The following is a 19,597-nucleotide window of genomic DNA, read 5'->3' on the forward strand; positions in this document are numbered from 1 at the left end:
GGTGCCTTTCCAAATCATGTCCAATCAATTGAAATCATTACAGATGGACTCCAATCAAGTTCTAGAAACATCTCAAGGATGATCACTGGAAACAGCATACACTTGAGCTCAATCTTTGAGTCTCATAGCAAAGGGTCTGAATACTTATGTAAATAAGGTATTTCTGTTTTTTATTTTTAATAAATTTGCAACAAATTCTATGGGGTATTGTGTGTAGATGGATGTGGGAAAAAATATATAATTTAATTGATTTTAGAATAAGGCTGTAACGTAACAAAATGTGGAAAAAGTCAAGTGGTCTGAATACACTGTACATACTTATTTTTTTATGGTTGGTTAGCCACTGAATGGAGGACCTATATATGCCTTGAATAAAATAAATACAAGCGATGTGTCAGTTTTAATGAGCTGTGATATAAAGTCAGACAGCATGTATTTTCAGGCTGTATTTTACCAGGTCATGCTTTTTAGAACCTACTGTGCAGCATGGGGTCATTTTAGCTTCGTCCCAAATGACACACTATTTCCTATATACTGTAGTGCATTGGCTCCAGCTATCTGAGAACAATGTCAAATGGATTCTATTAAAGCCTCCATTTCTTTTTGAACTTCTATTTGAATGAGGAATTCCATTATTTCTCCGTGCTCCTGAATTACTCTGACAGAATGAAAACTCCGAACTCAAATAATTGAACGTGAGACTACCTGGATTTATGTCTGGAAATCTCATGATGAGGACTTTATTTTTTTCTATAGAGGGATTGAAAGGAAACCTGCCAGTGCAATGACATGTGACTAGAAGAACGAATCACATAGGCCTACAGTGTGTGGTTAAAAATACATACAGTCAGGGCTGTGAAAAGCACCATGGTTTCCTACGAGCCGTCATCTTGCTTTGTGCTCCGGTAACCAGTGGTTTGCAGAAAATGGCTGTTGATGCCAGTGGAGCTACGTCTCCTCTCCTTTCCGTGGCCAGATCAGGAAATGGTGACTTACCCAGCATTCTATAAATAGATCCTTTCTTAGCGTGAAAGTGGTAGCCAATTACATTGGGCTGAGTTCCTTTTAGTTTGCTGCTGTATGCCCTGGCCCTGGGGTGAAATTCAATCGCTCAACTCCTGTTAAAGGGTTCAATGGTGATTAGTAATTGCTTTCTCAGTAGGCTAGAAAATATTTTATTTTTAAGATGAGAAGGAGAAAGGTGGAGACACACGGGTGTCACACCCTTATCTCTGTTTGAGATGACTCCTCCCCCTTCCCCCGAGGCTAATTAAACAATGACAGGATATGCCATTGTCTGTGTCGTGGTCGCCATAACGACCTTCACCACGCACACACTCTCTGCACATGCAGTAAAATGCCCTATAGCTTTTAGCTTCACTTTCAGGCTCCAGTTCCCTTGACCTCACTTGTTTGTTTCAGTGATTAACTCTGATTAGACTTAAGATTCTCAACAATTAATCTGTTGTTTTCCTCCCTCAGACAGAGCTCATATCTGCTCGCCAATGCTAACAATATGTCCTTCTTAATTAGACTGTAATTGGCGCAAAGCATGTTTAGTGTCGTGTAATGAACTGTAAAACCCATCTCTGAAAACCAACCCTAGACTGAACCCCCCTCATCACCTTTAATGTAATGTTATGACAGCGTGCCAGTACCAGTCCTCTTGGCATCTCTGCACCACCAGGAATAGACCTAGGTTGCATCCCAAATGGCACCCTATTGCCTATTCTTTATATAATGTACTATTTTTGACCAGGGCTGGACAAAAGTAGTGCACTATATAAGGGATAGGGTAGTGTTTGGGACACAGACCTGTAAACGATAATGTCCTCCCAGCAGCGCTTGATCTCCTGGCTGCCGTTGACACATCTCTCTATTTCTCATTCTCACCTGAGATAAAGTCCTGTTTCCCTCCCTCCGTTGTCTTTCTGGATGGATTCAGATGAGAGCAGAGCAGAGCCCTGAACAAGCCTTCCTGGGCTGCAGTACTAGGTGTCACATAATTGAAGAGTACAAGGTTTAGGTTTCCCTGTCATGCACAAATCCCAGTGGGGATCTTTTATTCAAACTGTCAGCGTGTTAAAACTCCCCCTTGCTAAGTTTCTCCATCAGGGAGACTCATCATCCATCTGTTCTAGAAGATAACGAGGAGCTGGGATGAATTCACAACCGGCCTGCTGTGGTCGGACAAGCACGCACGCAGACGGACAGACGGACGCACTCAAATTGTATTTGTCACATGCTTGGTCTTGTTTAGCAGCCTTATGGCTTGGGGCCGGAAGCTGTTCAGGGTCCTTTCGGTTGCAGACTTGGTGCACCGGTACCGCTTGCCGCGCAGTAGCAGAGAGAACAGTTTATGAATTGGGTGGCTGGAGTTTGACAATTTTTTAGCCTTCTCCTGACACCGCTTAGTGTATAGGTCCTGGATGGTAGGGAGCTTTGCCCCAGTGATGTACTGGGCCGTACTCACTACCCTCTGTAGGGCCTTGCGGTGCCTTGCAGTTGCCGTACCAAGTGGTGATGCAGCCAGTCAAGATGCTCATTGGTGCAGCTGTTGAACCTTTTGAGGATCTGAGGGCCCATGCCCCATCTTTTCATCCTCCTGAGGGGGAAGAGGCGGTGTTGTGCCCTCTTTCTCAACTGTGTAGGTGTGTGTGGACTATGTTAATTTCTTAATGATGTGGACACTGAGGCACTTGAAACTCTTGACCTGCTCCACTACAGCCCCATCGATGTGGATGGGGGCGTGCTCGCCCCTCCGTTTCCTGTAGTCCACTATCAGCTCCTTTGTCTAGCTGACATTGAGGGAGAGGTTGTTGTCCTGGCACCAAACTGACGTGTCTCTGACCTCCTCCCTATAGGCTGCCTCATAGCCGTCGGTGATCAGTCCTACCACCGTCATGTCATCAGCAATCTATGATGATGGTGTTGGAGTCATACATTGTTGTGGTTGGAACAGGGAATACAGGAGGGGACTAAGCACACACCCCTGGGGGGCCTACACACACACACACACCACACACACACACACACACACACACACACACACACACACACACACACACACACACACACACACACATTGCAGTCAGTCAGTCTTCCACCATTGCTGTCTAATCAGTGTTTGATCAGACTACCTATGCTGTCTTTGAAGTGTGTGTAATGATGAATGCTGTTCTGAAGACACTGACCTCTTTCCTGGTTTTATACTGTGACTGTTCCGGTCCGTTTCAGGGATAAGTTTCAACCTTTTTTCCTATTTCTGTACAAAATGTGCTCGTCCTCAAAGGAGAACCAAATCCAGAAGCTGGCTGGAGGCAATATTTGGTTCTGGGTTACCGATATTATCCCCAATAGGATGATATCATAAAATCAAGTAATATAACCAAAAGTGGGCCAAGTGTTTGTCCCTTATGGCATTATTGTATAGCTTTTAAGATTTTTCTTCTGAACTATATTTCTTTACAGTGGCACTACCTTTAGAACTAGAGCCTCCAGTGTTCTTGTAGAACTAATTCACCCTAGAACTAGAGCATCCAGGGTTCTTGTAGAACTCATTCACCCTAGAACTAGAGCCTCCAGTGTTCTTGTAGAACTCATTCATCCTAGAACTAGAGCCTCCGTTAACATCTAGAACTCTTTCACCTTAGAAATAGAGCCTCAAGTGTTATCATAATTCTCCCCTGATTAATTCTGTGTGCATGAACCTCTGAGGAGTATTGTGTCAGAGAGGCGAGTTGTGCTGTGGTGTAATCAAGCAGCAATCTCAGACAGAGTGGCTTGGAGTGGAAACATTGATTTATCTCTTTCTGCTACTGGATTGGTGGAAACAACAGGGTGGTAAACTTGCCTCAATGAGACAAGGAAGGAAGGAAGGAAGGATACATCTCTACTTCTGATGTAGCCTCTTCTGTCCTCTAACACTCTGGGCCAAAGATCCCTGTCATGTCAACTTCCTCTTCCTTGCCACAATCCTTCAGAGTTTTGAGAGCTCTGCCTCTTTGTTTTGGTAGGAAATATTTTCTCCGGCGGGGCTTTTTCAATTAGTCTCTCAGTCTCTGTCCACCTCATAGACTAAGTTCTGATGGGCCTGCCTGGCTGCAAGGACGTTTTACCTCTCTCTCTCTAATAATAGCTCTTGGATGAATGCTCGGCATCCTCAAATTGGGGGAATCAGAATGTCATTTTTTTCCGAACCTGACCCAAATCTGACTCATTGACACAGAGGAACATGGGCGGCAGGTAGTCTAGCGGTTAAAAGCGTTGGGCCACAAACCGAAAAGTCGCTGGTTCGAATCCCCGAGCTGACTAGGTGAAAAATATGTAAATGTGCCCTTGAGCAAGACACTTAACCCTAATTGCTCTTTGGATGAGATTGTCTGCTAAATGACTAAAATATAAATATGAAGTGAGCTCATTCAGGGTCCACAAAACCTGTGATGAGGCTTCCTATTCCACTTGGTACAGTACAGGATAATATTAGATGTGGTTCAATTTGCTTGTCAGCATGCTATTCACGCTGGTATGTTTACTCAGCCCACTGTAGAAACATGTTCACTGTTGTATTTAAATAAACATTTAGATGTGTGTGTTTACATAGTTGCCATTTTATTGACATAGATTCTATTTTATATGATGTTTAGGAGGCCTGGTGGTGCAGAGAAGTGGGGTTTCCTTCTCTATTCCTCTAATTGAGCCACTCTTCTCTGAACAGAGGGCTCTGCATCACTGCCTACCTGGTGACTGACACACACACACACACAAACACACACACACACACACACACACACACACACACACACACACACACACACACACACACACACACACAAACACACACACCACTACCTCTCTCCACTCATCCATCACTCTGATACCAGGGAGATGGGGAAGAGGAGGAGGATCAAGCTTGGCCACTCTTACCTGCCAGCTCCCCTCCCAGATAACACTGCATTGCAGAGAAGCGGCTAGATAATAAGCCATCCTCAGACAGGGGATGCATCCCAAATTGCACCCTATTCCATTTATAGTGCAATACTATTGACTAGAGCCACATGGGCCCTGGTCGAAAGGAAGGAATATGGTGCCATTTGTGATGCACACCATTTCAGTCAGCCTGGGCCACATCCCATTCATTATTAATCAGAGAATTACACTGGGGCCTCCTCCAAATGGTGTGGGGTGATGGGACAAGTTGTGATAGAATATGCAAGGCTCTGCATAATGTAGGACTGAAATGGATTGAAAGGCAGTAGTCAGTACAGTATCAGGCACTAATATACATGAGATTTCTTCAGCTAGCTGCAATGCCAGGATGGAGATGTTCGGGGTGACAGAGAAGTCATGGTAGTGGTGTGTCATAAATGGACAGATTCTTGTGTGGCAAAAGGTGTGTTACGTCATTGTGTTAAAAAGACTTGAAAGTCAAGGACAGACAGGGACATTACGTAAAAGAATTGCAGACATGTTAAAATGTTAAATTCACATAATGTTCCAAAGACGTCGGCAGTGGGTTTAGTGCTAACAGGATAGACTGTGAGAAGTATTGATTCTAAATGTAAGGTTCTGTATTTATTTTCTTAGTCAACCTTGTGTTCTGTTTCGTTGTGTTCTTCAACAAAGCCTTGTCTTTCATTTCTGTTCATTGATTTCACCTGTGTTAGTTACATTCCTGGTCTCATCAGCTCCTTATTTAGTTCAGTTCTTTCTGTTTGTGCCTTTGTGAGGTATTGTTAGTTTTGACTCTACTAAGCCTTTTCCTAGCTTGTTTGTGAGAACCAGTTATAGCCTTCAGTCCTAGTTTTGATTCACCTGCCTGTTTGCCTACCTGTGTATGACCATTGCCTGCCTGTGACCACGATTCCTGCCTTCTGCGAAGGCGAAATGAACACCTGCCTCGCTCTGCGTGTGAATCTACACCTTTTTATCCATGAGTATTCATTACAACAAGGGATCTGTATAACATCTGAATCACTTATCTTTGTCTGCGGTTGAGTGGTGAGCAGTGTGATAACTAATGTAACCTGGGCTGGGACTGGAGAGGGTTGAGTGGTGAGCAGTGTGATAACTAATGTAACCTGGGCTGTGACTGGAGAGGGTTGAGTGGTGAGCAGTGTGATAACTAATGTAACCTGGGCTGTGACTGGAGAGGGTTGAGTGGTGAGCAGTGTGATAACTAATGTAACCTGGGCTGTGACTGGAGAGGGTTGAGTGGTGAGCAGTGTGATAACTAATGTAACCTGGGCTGGGACTGGAGAGGGTTGAGTGGTGAGGAGTGTGAGTGGTTGAGTGATGAGCAGTGTGATAACTAATGTAACCTGGGCTGTTGCTGGAGAGGGTTGAGTGATGAGCAGTGTGATAACTAATGTAACCTAGGCTGTGACTGGAGAGGGTTGAGTGGTGAGCAGTGTGATAACTAATGTAACCTGGGCTGTGACTGGAGAGGGTTGAGTGGTGAGCAGTGTGATAACTAATGTAACCTGGGCTGTGACTGGAGAGGGTTGAGTGGTGAGCAGTGTGATAACTAATGTAACCTGGGCTGTGACTGGAGAGGGTTGAGTGGTGAGGAGTGTGATAACTAATGTAACCTGGGCTGTGACTGGAGAGGGTTGAGTGGTGAGGAGTGTGAGTGGTTGAGTGGTGAGCAGTGTGATAACTAATGTAACCTGGGCTGTTGCTGGAGAGGGTTGAGTGGTGAGGAGTATGATAACTAATGTAACCTGGGCTGTGACTGGAGAGGGTTGAGTGGTGAGGAGTGTGAGTGGTTGAGTGGTGAGCAGTGTGATAACTAATGTAACCTGGGCTGTGACTGGAGAGGGTTGAGTGGTGAGCAGTGTGATAACTAATGTAACCTGGGCTGTGACTGGAGAGGGTTGAGTGGTGAGGAGTGTGATAACTAATGTAACCTGGGCTGTGACTGGAGAGGGTTGAGTGGTGAGGAGTGTGAGTGGTTGAGTGGTGAGCAGTGTGATAACTAATGTAACCTGGGCTGTGACTGGAGAGGGTTGAGTGGTGAGCAGTGTGATAACTAATGTAACCTGGGCTGTTGCTGGAGAGGGTTGAGTGGTGAGCAGTGTGATAACTAATGTAACCTGGGCTGTGACTGGAGAGGGTTGAGTGGTGAGCAGTGTGATAACTAATGTAACCTGGGCTGTGACTGGAGAGGGTTGAGTGGTGAGGAGTGTGAGTGGTTGAGTGGTGAGCAGTGTGATAACTAATGTAACCTGGGCTGTTGCTGGAGAGGTTTGAGTGGTGAGCAGTGTGATAACTAATGTAACCTGGGCTGTGACTGGAGAGGGTTGAGTGGTGAGCAGTGTGATAACTAATGTAACCTGGGCTGGGACTGGAGAGAGTTGAGTGGTGAGCAGTGTGAGTGGTTGAGTGGTGAGGAGTGTGAGTGGTTGAGTGGTGAGCAGTGTGAGTGGTTGAGTGGTGAGCAGTGTGAGTGGTTGAGTGGTGAGCAGTGTGATAACTAATGTAACCTGGGCTGGGACTGGAGAGGGTTGAGTGGTGAGGAGTGTGAGTGGTTGAGTGGTGAGAAGTGTGAATGGTTGAGTGGTGAGCAGTGTGAGAGGTTGAGTGGTGAGCAGTGTGAGTGCTTGAGTGGTGAGGAGTGTGAGTGGTGAGGAGTGTGAGTGGTTGAGTGGTGAGGAGTGTGAGTGGTTGAGTGGTGAGCAGTGTGAGTGGTTGAGTGGTGAGCAGTGTGAGTGGTTGAGTGGTGAGCAGTGTGAGTGGTTGAGTGGTGAGCAGTGTGAGTGGTTGAGTGGTCAGGAGTGTGAGTGGTTGAGTGGTGAGCAGTGTGAGTGGTTGAGTGGTGAGCAGTGTGAGTGGTTGAGTGGTGAGCAGTGTGAGTGGTTGAGTGGTGAGCAGTGTGAGTGGTTGAGTGGTGAGAAGTGTGAGTGGTTGAGTGGTGAGCACTTAGCTCACCTTTTGTAGTTTGTCCCAGAAATCCAAGGTGCTCAAAGCGTATCTGTCTTTCGAACCCAGGATTCCCTGGAGAGGCAGGGATATTCTCATCCCAAACCCAACGAGAAATGAAAGGATGGGGGCAGAAAGTCGACTTAGATGTATTTTTTCTGGATTTACCCCAGGTCCCCTCCGATCATAACTTTACCTGCCTGATAGTGTTGGTGGAGCTTATTTGGCCTGGAGTCTAAAAAGCTGATTTTGTAAAATGCTGATTGTTAGAATTGAAATAGAATGTAGCTGTACTGAAGATGTCATGGGTTCAGTCACAGTGGAAACCTCTCTTGCTAACAGCATCAGGGACCAGGTTAGGTTAGGGAGGTAAGGGAGCAGCTGGACTGTCTATCCAACCCTAGCCTAAGGTGTACTCTTCAGGAGCCTTGTATGTTATTTTCCGAGGTAGTCTGGCTCTGGTATCCAAAACAGCCAAATGCTCCATTTCTAAACATTAATCGATTTTCAATTGCAATACGGTTCTAGAAACCTAAAGCCCTTTACTTTCATATCACATCAAAAATAATTTCACAAATGCAAAATACACACTTAACCTGCTTTATCACAGTTACAGGTACACTGTTTTAACCTGCTTTATCACAGTTACAGGTACACTGTTTTAACCTGCTTTATCACAGTTCCAGGTACACTGTTTTAACCTGCTTTATCACAGTTCCAGGTACACTGTTTTAACCTGCTTTATCACAGTTGCAGCTGACAGTATTTTTCAGTGACAACACGTTTCTGGCAGCCATCTTCCGTTACACACAGGTGTTTGGAGCACCCTAGATAGCTAATTAGCACAGGTGGTCACCTCTGTCTTGCGTAAACAAGCGCTGTAAAGTGGAGATATGGCCGTGTGGGAACAATAACCCTAACAAGGTGTGTATCAATTGAACCTTTAACCGCTGATATGTAAGAGAAGGTTCTCATGTTTCCAAAACCTTTTCTGCAATTAGCGCATGTTAATGTTCAGATTGAGCATCGGGGCTCTTAACAAAACTACCCCACACGGACGACGCCTTCGTCCTATGACTCTTATGTGTAATGTAATGGAATTGAGTCATGATCAAGAGCTAATTGAACCCATGCTGGCTGCACCACTGCAGAGGGAAAGTGCTAAGGGATGTCAGGACTTGTCTGATTTCATCACTGCTGAAGCCTTCAAAGACTCTCTCTGCCCAGCAGCAGCAGTGCCCTCCCGTCCTGTCAGGTTATTATATCCACTGCCAGAAAAGACTCCCTAATCTTTCAGACCGGTCGTGACCATTTACCGTACAAATGAGGTTGTGTGGGGGGAGCAGTGTAGAGTGACAGACTGAGGTGTGTGTGTGTATGTGCATGCTCGTGTGTGAACCAGTAGTGGTTGTACGATGTTAAGGCAATATTTTAATGGTGTACTGTTGGTATGGTTGATTATTTAGTTCCCCATGTCCTTGTTTACTCTTCACTGCAGCTGCTGTATGAGGCAGATCTTCCAGCGTGGATCATAGCAACTTGTCAACTTTAACAGAGCTGCCCCAGGTCCACTCCCCAGCCATCTGACAGACCCAACACACATCTAAGGTAGCTACCGCAGCTCCCCCCTCTCTCTCTCTCTCTCTGTGTCTTTTTCTCTCTCTCTCTCTCTCTGTGTCTTTTTCTCTCTCTCTCTCTGTGTGTCTTTTTTTCTCTCTCTCTCTGTCTGTCTGTCTCTCTCTCTCTCTCTCTCTCTCTCTCTCCCCCTTTATCCTTGCCTTTAGTTATTTTCAATTCAATACATCCTTGAGTCTATTACCTAACAGAGGCTCTGAGGAATACTGTGTACCTTTGCTTCTGTATTTGATATGACTACATTTAGTTGTTGCTGCTTCTTGTGATGTTTTCATATCTCTGTAAAGATAATTAAAAGCCTTTCCTTGAGGGGACGTGCTACATTTTCAATAATTCACTGGGTTGTATCTGTAAATGACCTGCCCAAGAACACCTGTCCACTGAAAGGTGTTTTTTTCATCTTCTGTTCCTCACACTGCTTGTGTTTGAAAACAGAGGAGGCCCCATTTGTTCCGGCCCACTTTCGAAAGACCTATTCAACTGTGTGTAATTGAGTGTTTGAAGTAGGTAGTGTGGTTTTAGGTTCTTTAAGTGACAGTAATTGCAATGTGGATATCTAGCACTTCTTTGAAAGATGTGCTCCTTTTTCATCATTCTTTGACAAAGGGATTTTTTCCTCTTTCATCTTTGCCTGTAATTACTGGCATCACGTGTATTCTCTCTAATTGAATATAATGTAACACATATACAAAATCAACTTATTTGATGCCACACTGTAACATCCTGCCTAATATGATAGCTCACTGACAATACTGTGCCGAGGGCAAATCAAATCAAGCTTTATTTCTACAGCACATTTCAGACATGGAATGCAACGCAATGTGCTTCACAGGAAAAACTCTGGAATATTTACTACATAACAAACATAAGAGGTAAAAAGAATTACAAAAAAAACTGAACAACTAAAAACCACCCTAAGGAAATTATTCATACTATATAGGACTGTACTGGTAGGAGGTTTTCCTTTATACACACAAGAGCTAACTGTACCTCCTCCATATGTGGAGAGACTAGAGGAACACGGAGTGCACACTTTCTATGGAAGTATGAGCAAAGAGACATATTTGGGTTGGTACAGTGAGGGAAAAAAGTATTTGATCCTCTGCTGATTTTGTACGTTTGCCCACTGACTGTCAGAGATATGTGTATAGGTGGCAGGGAAGTCAGGCGCAGGAGAGTCAAACGGAGTGTAAAATGGAGTCATTTAATAAATGTCCAAGTAACATGCTTCATAACACTAATAAGAAAAATGAATATAAACAAATATGGGTACGAAGACCCGTCGCGCACCTATACAAAAAACACTACACTGACAATAAACAATCTCTGACAAAGACATGAGGGAAAACAGAGGGTTAAATACACAACAGGTAATGAATGGGATTGAAAACAGGTGTGTGGGAAGACAAGACAAAACCAATGGAAAATGAAAAATGGATCAATGATGGCTAGAAGACCGGTGACGTCGAACGCCGAGTACCGCCCGAACAAGGAGAGGCAACGACTTCGGTAGAAGTCGTGACACTGACAAAGAAATGATCAGTCTATCATTTTAATGGTGGGTTTATTTGAACAGTGAGAGACAGAATAACAACAGAAAAACACATGTCAAAAATGTTATAAATTGATTTGCATTTTAATGAGGGAAATAAGTATTTGACCCCTCTGCAAAACATGACTTAGTACTTGGTGTCAAAACCCTTGTTGGCAATCACAGAGGTCAGATGTTTCTTGTAGTTGGCCACCAGGTTTGCACACATCTCAGGAGGGATTTTGTCCCACTCCTCTTTGCAGATCTTCTCCAAGTCATTAAGGTTTCGAGGCTGACGTTTGGCAACTCGAACCTTCAACTCCCTCCACAGATTTTCTATGGGATTAAGGTCTGGAGACTGGCTAGGCCACTTCAGGACCTTAATGTGCTTCTTCTTGAGCCACTCCTTTGTGGCCCTGGCCGTGTGTTTTGGGTCATTGTCATACTGGAATACCCATTCACGAGCCATTTTCAATGCCCTGGCTGAGGGAAGGAGGTTCTCACCCAAGATTTGACGGTACATGGCCCCGTCGTTCGACCCTTTGATGTGGTGAAGTTGTCCTGTCCCCTTAGCAGAAAAACACCCCCAAAGCGTAAGGTTTCCACCTCCATGTTTGACGGTGGGGATGGCGTTCTTGGGGTCATAGGCAGCATTCCTCCTCCTCCAAACACGGCGAGTTGAGTTGATGCTAAAGAGCTCCATTTTGGTCTCATCTGACCACAACACTTTCACCCAGTTGTCCTCTGAATCATTCAGACGGGCATGTATATGTGCTTTCTTGAGCAGGGGGATCTTGTGGGCGCTGCAGGATTTCAGTCCTTCAAGGCGTAGTGTGTTACCAATTGTTTTCTTGGTGACTATGGTCCCAGCTGCCTTGAGATCATTGACAAGATCCTCCTGTGTAGTTCTGGGCTGATTCCTTATGATCATTGCAACTCGACGAGGTGAGATCTTGCATGGAGCCCCAGGCAGAGGGAGATTGACAGTTATTTTGTTTCTTCCATTTGCGAATAATCGCACCAACTGTTGTCACCTTCTCACCAAGCTGATTGGCAATGGTCTTGTTGCCCATTCCAGCCTTGTGTAGGTCTACAATCTTGTCCCTGACATCCTTGGAGAGCTCTTTGGTCTTGGCCGTAGTGGAGACTTTGGAATCTGATTGATTGCTTCTGTGGACAGGTGTCTTTTATACAGGTAACAAACTGAGATTAGGAGCACAGTCTTAAAGGGAGTGTGCTCCTAATCTCAGCTCGTTACCTGTTTAAAAGACACCTGGGAGCCAGAAATCTTTCTGATGGAGAGGGGGTCAAATACTTATTTCCCTCATTAAAATGCAAATCAATTTATAACATTTTTGACATGTGTTTTTTGGGATTTTCTTGTTGTTATTCTGTCTCTCACTGTTAAAATAAACCTACCATTAAAATTATAGACTGATAATTTCTTTGTCAGTGGGCAAACGTACAAAATCAACAGGGGATCAAATACTTTTTTCCCTCACTGTAAGTCTAAATGTCCATGTGTGACTGCCTGGTACTGAGTTTCCACACAGAGAAGAGCTTCAAAGAAAAGGGTAGAAGAAAATTGGTGGTAAACAAGGGCTTATTCTCTTCTTCATTTTTGAAACTAATCAGCAATGGTTCTCCACGCTCCTCTCTAAGCCTTGCTTATCCTACAGTGGATTAACATTCACTTTAATGTTCGATAGAGGACAGTGAGGATACTGAGGATGGGGTGGGTGACGGTGTGGTTTTGGTTCGATGAAAGAGTAAATCTTCAAAGATGAGCGAGATTACCTGTTCTTTTGTTACCTAGCTATTTAAAACAAGCTGGCAGGCTTGTGTTAGTACCATCACACCTTTGATGCCTTTTAGAATATTAGGTATGTATTAGAAGTGACAATGTGTTCCTGGTAGCTGCTGCTGCTGCTTTATTGCCAGAGCCAATACCTATTCATGTCTAACGCTCTCCTAGCCCTCCTTCATTCTCACTCTGACAGAAAGTTGTGCAACGCAATACTAATAATGAAGCACTCTTCTCTCTCCTCCATCTTCTTTTTCTCTTGAGATGTTTTCCCGTGGACGATGATAATTAAAGACTTCTTCTTTAGTCTGAAATGAAAACATTACCATCCATCCCTGTTATTTTGTCTTCTCATGCTTTCTCAGTTTTCCTTCAGACAAAATGTTGAAGAACTCAACACTCAAGTCATAATGTAAAATTGTCATGTTTGGTATCAAACCACCATGCCATTAAAATGAGTAACGTTTTCTTCTTCATGTTTGGGAATAATTCCAGCAATTTTCGAGCCATTCAACGTACTAAAACACTGTAAGACTCCAAAGTGTTCCTGAAGCCTAAACTGAATTTCTGACATTTTGATTAATCACTACTAGACTGTCAGTCATTCCCACGTAAAGGCTTTGACATTTTGAACAGTCTGAAGAAATATCAGTAAGGTTACGTCCCAAATGGCACCCTATTCCCTGTATAGTGCCCTGCTTTTACCAGAGCCCTATGGGCCCTGGTCAAAAGTAGTGCACTTCAAAGGGAAGAGGGTTCCATTTGGAATGTAGACTAAAGGCCTGGAAATCACTGCTTGTTTAAATCTGAGCGATGCCTCCTTAATGTCTCCAATTTGGCGTCTAATTGTTCAAATGTATTATCCATCAGAGAGCTCAGGTGGGCTGAGGGGCATGCTGGCCCCCAACACACACACACACACACACACACAAACATACACAGGAGCAGGTGTTTTTAAGTAGCTCTTTGTGCCATTGAGACCTCCCTTATCATAAGGGCATCATATGGTTTTAGACAAGGAATTATGCTGCAATTATGGGCACTAGAAGGGAAGAATTGGCAGTCAGAGCTAAAAGTACATAGGTTAGAAATGTCCCTAATCAGGTGAGTGTCTCTGGATGGGGACCGGGCACTGATGGTCTCACTCAATTACCCTCGTCGCCCTCCCCCCATTACCCATACACCCCCCTACACCGATTCCCCTACACCCCCTTCCCACTCAGCCCATCCCACGTCTAGGTTTGGGGGTGCCTTTATAATGTAATAAAAGCCAGGCTCTCTCTTTGTTCCTGGTTGAGTGGGGCTTAATTAATTTGCACTGGAAACGTCTTAATGTAGCATTCAAAGCTCTTTTGGAGGAGGCTAATGAAGCAAACCAATACTAATCCAACCTTGGTTTATGACACTTCAGGAGGTTGGGCTGAGGCTCACAAATCAGTAGCAGGAATTAGCTTAACATGTTCGTCCTATACTCTCAAGGGGGTGTTAGGGAGGATGTGGGTGGCTATAGGTGCATTTGAATGCCCAACGCTGAACACTAAACAGTGAAGGGACTCATAATGATGTATGCTGAATTGACAAGAGCCCTTGTATTGCCTTTACATTTCAGAGTTGTATAGGTCGTGATCAATAAAACGGCACAATACAGTGCAGAGCATTGGATTTGGCTGCTTTGGGGCAGGAAGACCCCCAGCTCAGCCAAAACCATTGACAACTACATACTGTTTTCAAGGGATTGTTAAATACATTTTATAACAATTTGGTTTTAATATCGTCACCTCTTGAAGAGCGTAGTCAGAACTGCACATTTCAGATTATTCCACATTTAGCTCTATCATCAGCTATACAGCATGTAACTGCATACTTTTCATGATCAGTTAACATTAATTGATCTTGTATTTTCAGATACGTGAGGGTATCCTATCCATTTGTCATGTAGCTAGCTAAGCATGTGTCATTTAGCTTGCTTCACCAGAGATTTGGCTTTTGGAAAGAGCTTGACATCGGCAAGTCCTTGTCCAGGTAAAGTTGTCAGTTGGTAAAGCTGTTCACTCATGACTGCACGGCCAGGCACGACAGCAGTGGTAGGCCTGATCACCGACAACGATGAGACAGCCTATAGGGAGGAGGTCAGAGACCTGACCGTGTGGTACAAGGATATAACAACCTCTCCCTCAACGTGATCAAGACAAAAGAGATAATTGTGGACTACAGGAAAAGGAGGACTGAGCACGCCCCCATTCTAATCGACGGGGCTGTAAGGGAGTAGGTTGAGAGCTTCAAGTTCATTGGTGTCCACATCACCATCAAACTATCATGGTCCAAATACACCAAGACAGTTGTGAAGAGGGCACGACAAAGCCTATTCCCCCTCAGGAGACTGAAAAGATTTGTCATGGGTCCTCAGATCCTCAAAAAGTTCTACAGCTGCATCATCGAGAGCAAGAGTTGGTTGCATCATGCATCATGGCCTGGTATGGCAACTGCTCGGCCTCCGACCGCAAGGCACTACAGAGGGTAGTGCGTACAGCCCAGTACATCGCTGGGGCCAAGCTTCCTGCCATTCAGGACCTCTATACAAGGCAGTGTCAGAGGAAGGCCCTAAAAATTGTCAAGCGGTACCAGAGTGCCAAGTCTAGGTCCAAAAGTCTTCTGAACAGCTTCTAATGGCTACCCAGAATATTTGCATTTTAATTTTACGCTGTTGCTACTCTCTGTTTATTATGTATTCATAGTCACTTTAACTCTACCTACTGTACCTGTGCTCTCTGTTTGTCTGTTGCCAGTTCGTCTTGTTTGTTCGAGTCAACCAGCGGTTTGTGTCTCAGCTCCTGCTTTTTCCAGGCAAATCAAACGCTCTGCACCTTATTGTGATGTTTTATTGATAACGACCTACACCTATTCCAAAAGTAAAATGAGGAGATGTCTTATATTGTGTGGTCACAGTCACAATGGTTCCAAAAGACCTGACCAATGTGGTGGTAATGATTTATAGCTGAGTTTTCCTGTGGAGGGGCAGGGGGATCTTTGAAGTGAGGCAGCAACTGACTAGCTGCTGCCTCTCATGTCCCCTCAGAACTACCACCATGCTGGAATTGTGGCCATGTGGCGTGAGAATACATTTATTACCCAGCTATTTTTAGCACCGTGCAGGCCCAAGGGTTTGTGCTGAAACACATTTATACTTGAGTAAAAGCCACACACCAGAATAACTGGGAATCAGGAGTCAGCCTCAGAGCATTCTGTATTCGCTCTGTGGTAGAATAAAATATACACTGAATTTAATATTTTTTTTACACCTCTAGAGCAGTCAAATTTACCACATCTTTTTGTGGAATTAGGTTAATGACATTTAAATGTTTAATTTAGCTTTTAATATTATGAAAATGATTTAACCCGTCTCTCCAATAATATCGTCACCACAAAATGCTTGGCCTCCCAGTGTGTTTTGAGGGCTATTCTACCATGTACTTTAGTGTAGTAAACTGGGGTGGTGGTTATTGGTGGATTGGGTTGAACATGGGTAGACCTTTGTGTGCTCTCCTCACCCGCTTCCCTCAGCCCCAGACTATTAGCAAACATTTTCTGTGGAAACTCTTAGAGGGTCTTCACACTTACTAGACTTTTTGCAAAATACCCTCGGCTACACATGTAATATGCAATGTAAACTTGTCACGTCTCAACCGACAGCGCACGACACTCACCCGACAGTTTCCCCCTTCTAAGCAAGGCAGTGTAAACACAAATGTCTTGTTGACTCACGGTACACATTTTTCTTCTGTTTTTTCCTTTTTACCTGACATTGTAGTAACAGCCTGTTATATTCGGAAATTGTAGTAACAGCCTGTTATATTCGGAAATTGTAGTAACAGCCTGTTACATTCGGAAATTGTAGTAACAGCCTGTTATATTCGGAAATTGTAGTAACAGCCTGTTACAGTGCCTTGCGAAAGTATTCGGCCCCCTTGAACTTTGCAACCTTTTGCCACATTTCAGGCTTCAAACATAAAGATATAAAACTGTATTTTTTTGTGAAGAATCAACAACAAGTGGGACACAATCATGAAGTGGAACGACATTTATTGGATATTTCAAACTTTTTTAACAAATCAAAAACTGAAAAATTGGGCGTGCAAAATTATTCAGCCCCTTTACTTACAGTGCAGCAAACTCTCTCCAGAAGTTCAGTGAGGATCTCTGAATGATACAATGTTGACCTAAATGACTAATGATGATAAATACAATCCACCTGTGTGTAATCAAGTCTCCATATAAATGCACCTGCACTGTGATAGTCTCAGAGGTCCGTCAAAAGCGCAGAGAACATCATGAAGAACAAGGAACACACCAGGCAGGTCCGAGATACTGTTGTGAAGAAGTTTAAAGCCGGATTTGGATACAAAAAGATTTCCCAAGCTTTAAACATCCCAAGGAGCACTGTGCAAGCGATAATATTGAAATGGAAGGGGTATCAGACCACAAATCTACCAAGACCTGGCCGTCCCTCTAAACTTTCAGCTCATACAAGGAGAAGACTGATCAGAGATGCAGCCAAGAGGCCCATGATCACTCTGGATGAACTGCAGAGATCTACAGCTGAGATGGGAGACTCTGTCCATAGGACAACAATCAGTTGTATATTGCACAAATCTGGCCTTTATGGAAGAGTGGCAAGAAGAAAGCCATTTCTTAAAGATATCCATAAAAAGTGTTGTTTAAAGTTTGCCACAAGCCACCTGGGAGACACACCAAACATGTGGAAGAAGGTGCTCTGGTCAGATGAAACCAAAATTGAACTTTTTGGCAACAATGCAAAACGTTATGTTTGGCGTAAAAGCAACACAGCTGAACACACCATCCCCACTGTCAAACATGGTGGTGGCAGCATCATGGTTTGGGCCTGCTTTTCTTCAGCAGGGACAGGGAAGATGGTTAAAATTGATGGGAAGATGGATGGATCCAAATACAGGACCATTCTGGAAGAAAACCTGATGGAGTCTGCAAAAGACCTGAGACTGGGACGGAGATTTGTCTTCCAACAAGACAATGATCCGAAACATAAAGCAAAATCTACAATGGAATGGTTCAAAAATAAACATATCCAGGTGTTAGAATGGCCAAGTCAATGTCCAGACCTGAATCCAATCGAGAATCTGTGGAAAGAACTGAAAACTGCTGTTCACAAATGCTCTCCATCCAACCTCACTGAGCTCGAGCTGTTTTGCAAGGAGGAATGGGAAATAATTTCAGTCTCTCGATGTGCAAAACTGATAGAGACATACCCCAAGCGACTTACAGCTGTAATCGCAGCAAAAGGTGGCGCTACAAAGTATTAACTTAAGGGGGCTGAATAATTTTGCACGCATTTTTCAAATTTTTCAGTTTTTGATTTGTTAAAAGTTTGAAATATCCAATAAATGTCGTTCCACTTCGTGATTGTGTCCCACTTGTTGTTGATTCTTCACAAAAAAATACAGTTTTATATCTTTATGTTTGAAGCCTGAAATGTGGCAAAAGGTCGCAAAGTTCAAGGGGGCCGAATACTTTCGCAAGGCACTGTATATTCGGAAATTGTCGCCCTTTGCAAGTGCTGCGGCTACTGTCTCTGTTTGCTTGGAACGTAATCCACGGAGACTCTATGCCACAAAATTAGTGATAAACTTTACAAAACCGAGTCTCAATTCATGAAATTTGTGACTTGAATCCACACCTCTGACAAATTGTAAATATTACCAACAGAGTGAATGTGAAAATGGTAGGAACAGTGAGTTAACTGCCTTGTTCAGAGGCAGAACGACAGCTTTTTACCTTGTCAGCTCGGGATTTGATCTTGCAACTTTTGAGTTACTAGTCCAACGCTCTAACCACTAGGCTACCTGCCGCCCCGTATTTCATGTATATGTTTTTTATATATTGATAAATGAAAGAAGTGTTATTGAACTCAAAATACAACTCATATATCAGAGAAAACGGTAAAGCCTCGTACGACACCAGCTTTTGTTTTGTACCACCTGCAGTTAAAACATTCCTGTTATAAAGGAGGTCTGGAATGGTCAAAATGGCACAAATATTTCAAAAAACTTCAATTAATGATTTCTCTTTTATGCTTTAAGATACAAATGTCAAATATTTGTCAATAATCCTTCCTCCAAAAGACACTTCTATATGGATAAAATCTTGTGAAAATCCTAAATCATGGGCTTGTTTTAATAGTTTCGTGAAGAATCACCCTATTATAGTATTATCATAGACCACGACAAAATCAAATAAAATAAAATGTATTTATATAGCCCTTCGTACATCAGCTGATATCTCAAAGTGCTGTACAGAAACCCCGCCTACAACCCCAAACAGCAAGCAATGCAGGTGTAGAAGCACGGTGGCTAGGAAAAACTCCCTAGAAAGGCCAAAACCTAGGAAGAAACCTAGAGAGGAACCAGGCTATGTGGGGTGGCCAGTCCTCTTCTGGCTGTGCCGGGTGGGATTATAACAGAACATGGCCAAGATGTTCAAATGTTCATAAATGACCAGCATGGTCAAATAATAATAATCACAGGCAGAACAGTTGAAACTGGAGCAGCAGCACGGCCAGGTGGACTGGGGACAGCAAGGAGTCATCATGTCAGGTAGTCCTGAGGCATGGTCCTAGGGCTCAGGTCCTCCGAGAGAGAGAAAGAAAGAGAGAATTAGAGAGGGCATACTTAAAT

General features: G+C 43.7%; 1 protein-coding gene across 29 annotated transcripts in view; it reads left to right on the top strand.

Annotated features, from left to right (window-relative positions):
* The window catches only part of LOC139389480 (ARVCF delta catenin family member b), a 323,546-nt gene that overhangs the window by 115,950 nt on the left and 187,999 nt on the right, over window positions 1–19,597 (top strand). For all 29 annotated transcript variants that reach the window (XM_071136277.1, XM_071136295.1, XM_071136288.1 and 26 more), the window contains exon 3: window positions 9,419–9,528. The gene's annotated coding sequence lies outside the window, so the exon portion shown is untranslated. The remainder of the gene's footprint in view (window positions 1–9,418; window positions 9,529–19,597) is intronic.

Source organism: Oncorhynchus clarkii, chromosome 30 (assembly GCF_045791955.1).
Source record: "Oncorhynchus clarkii lewisi isolate Uvic-CL-2024 chromosome 30, UVic_Ocla_1.0, whole genome shotgun sequence".
Classification (NCBI taxonomy): domain Eukaryota; kingdom Metazoa; phylum Chordata; class Actinopteri; order Salmoniformes; family Salmonidae; genus Oncorhynchus; species Oncorhynchus clarkii.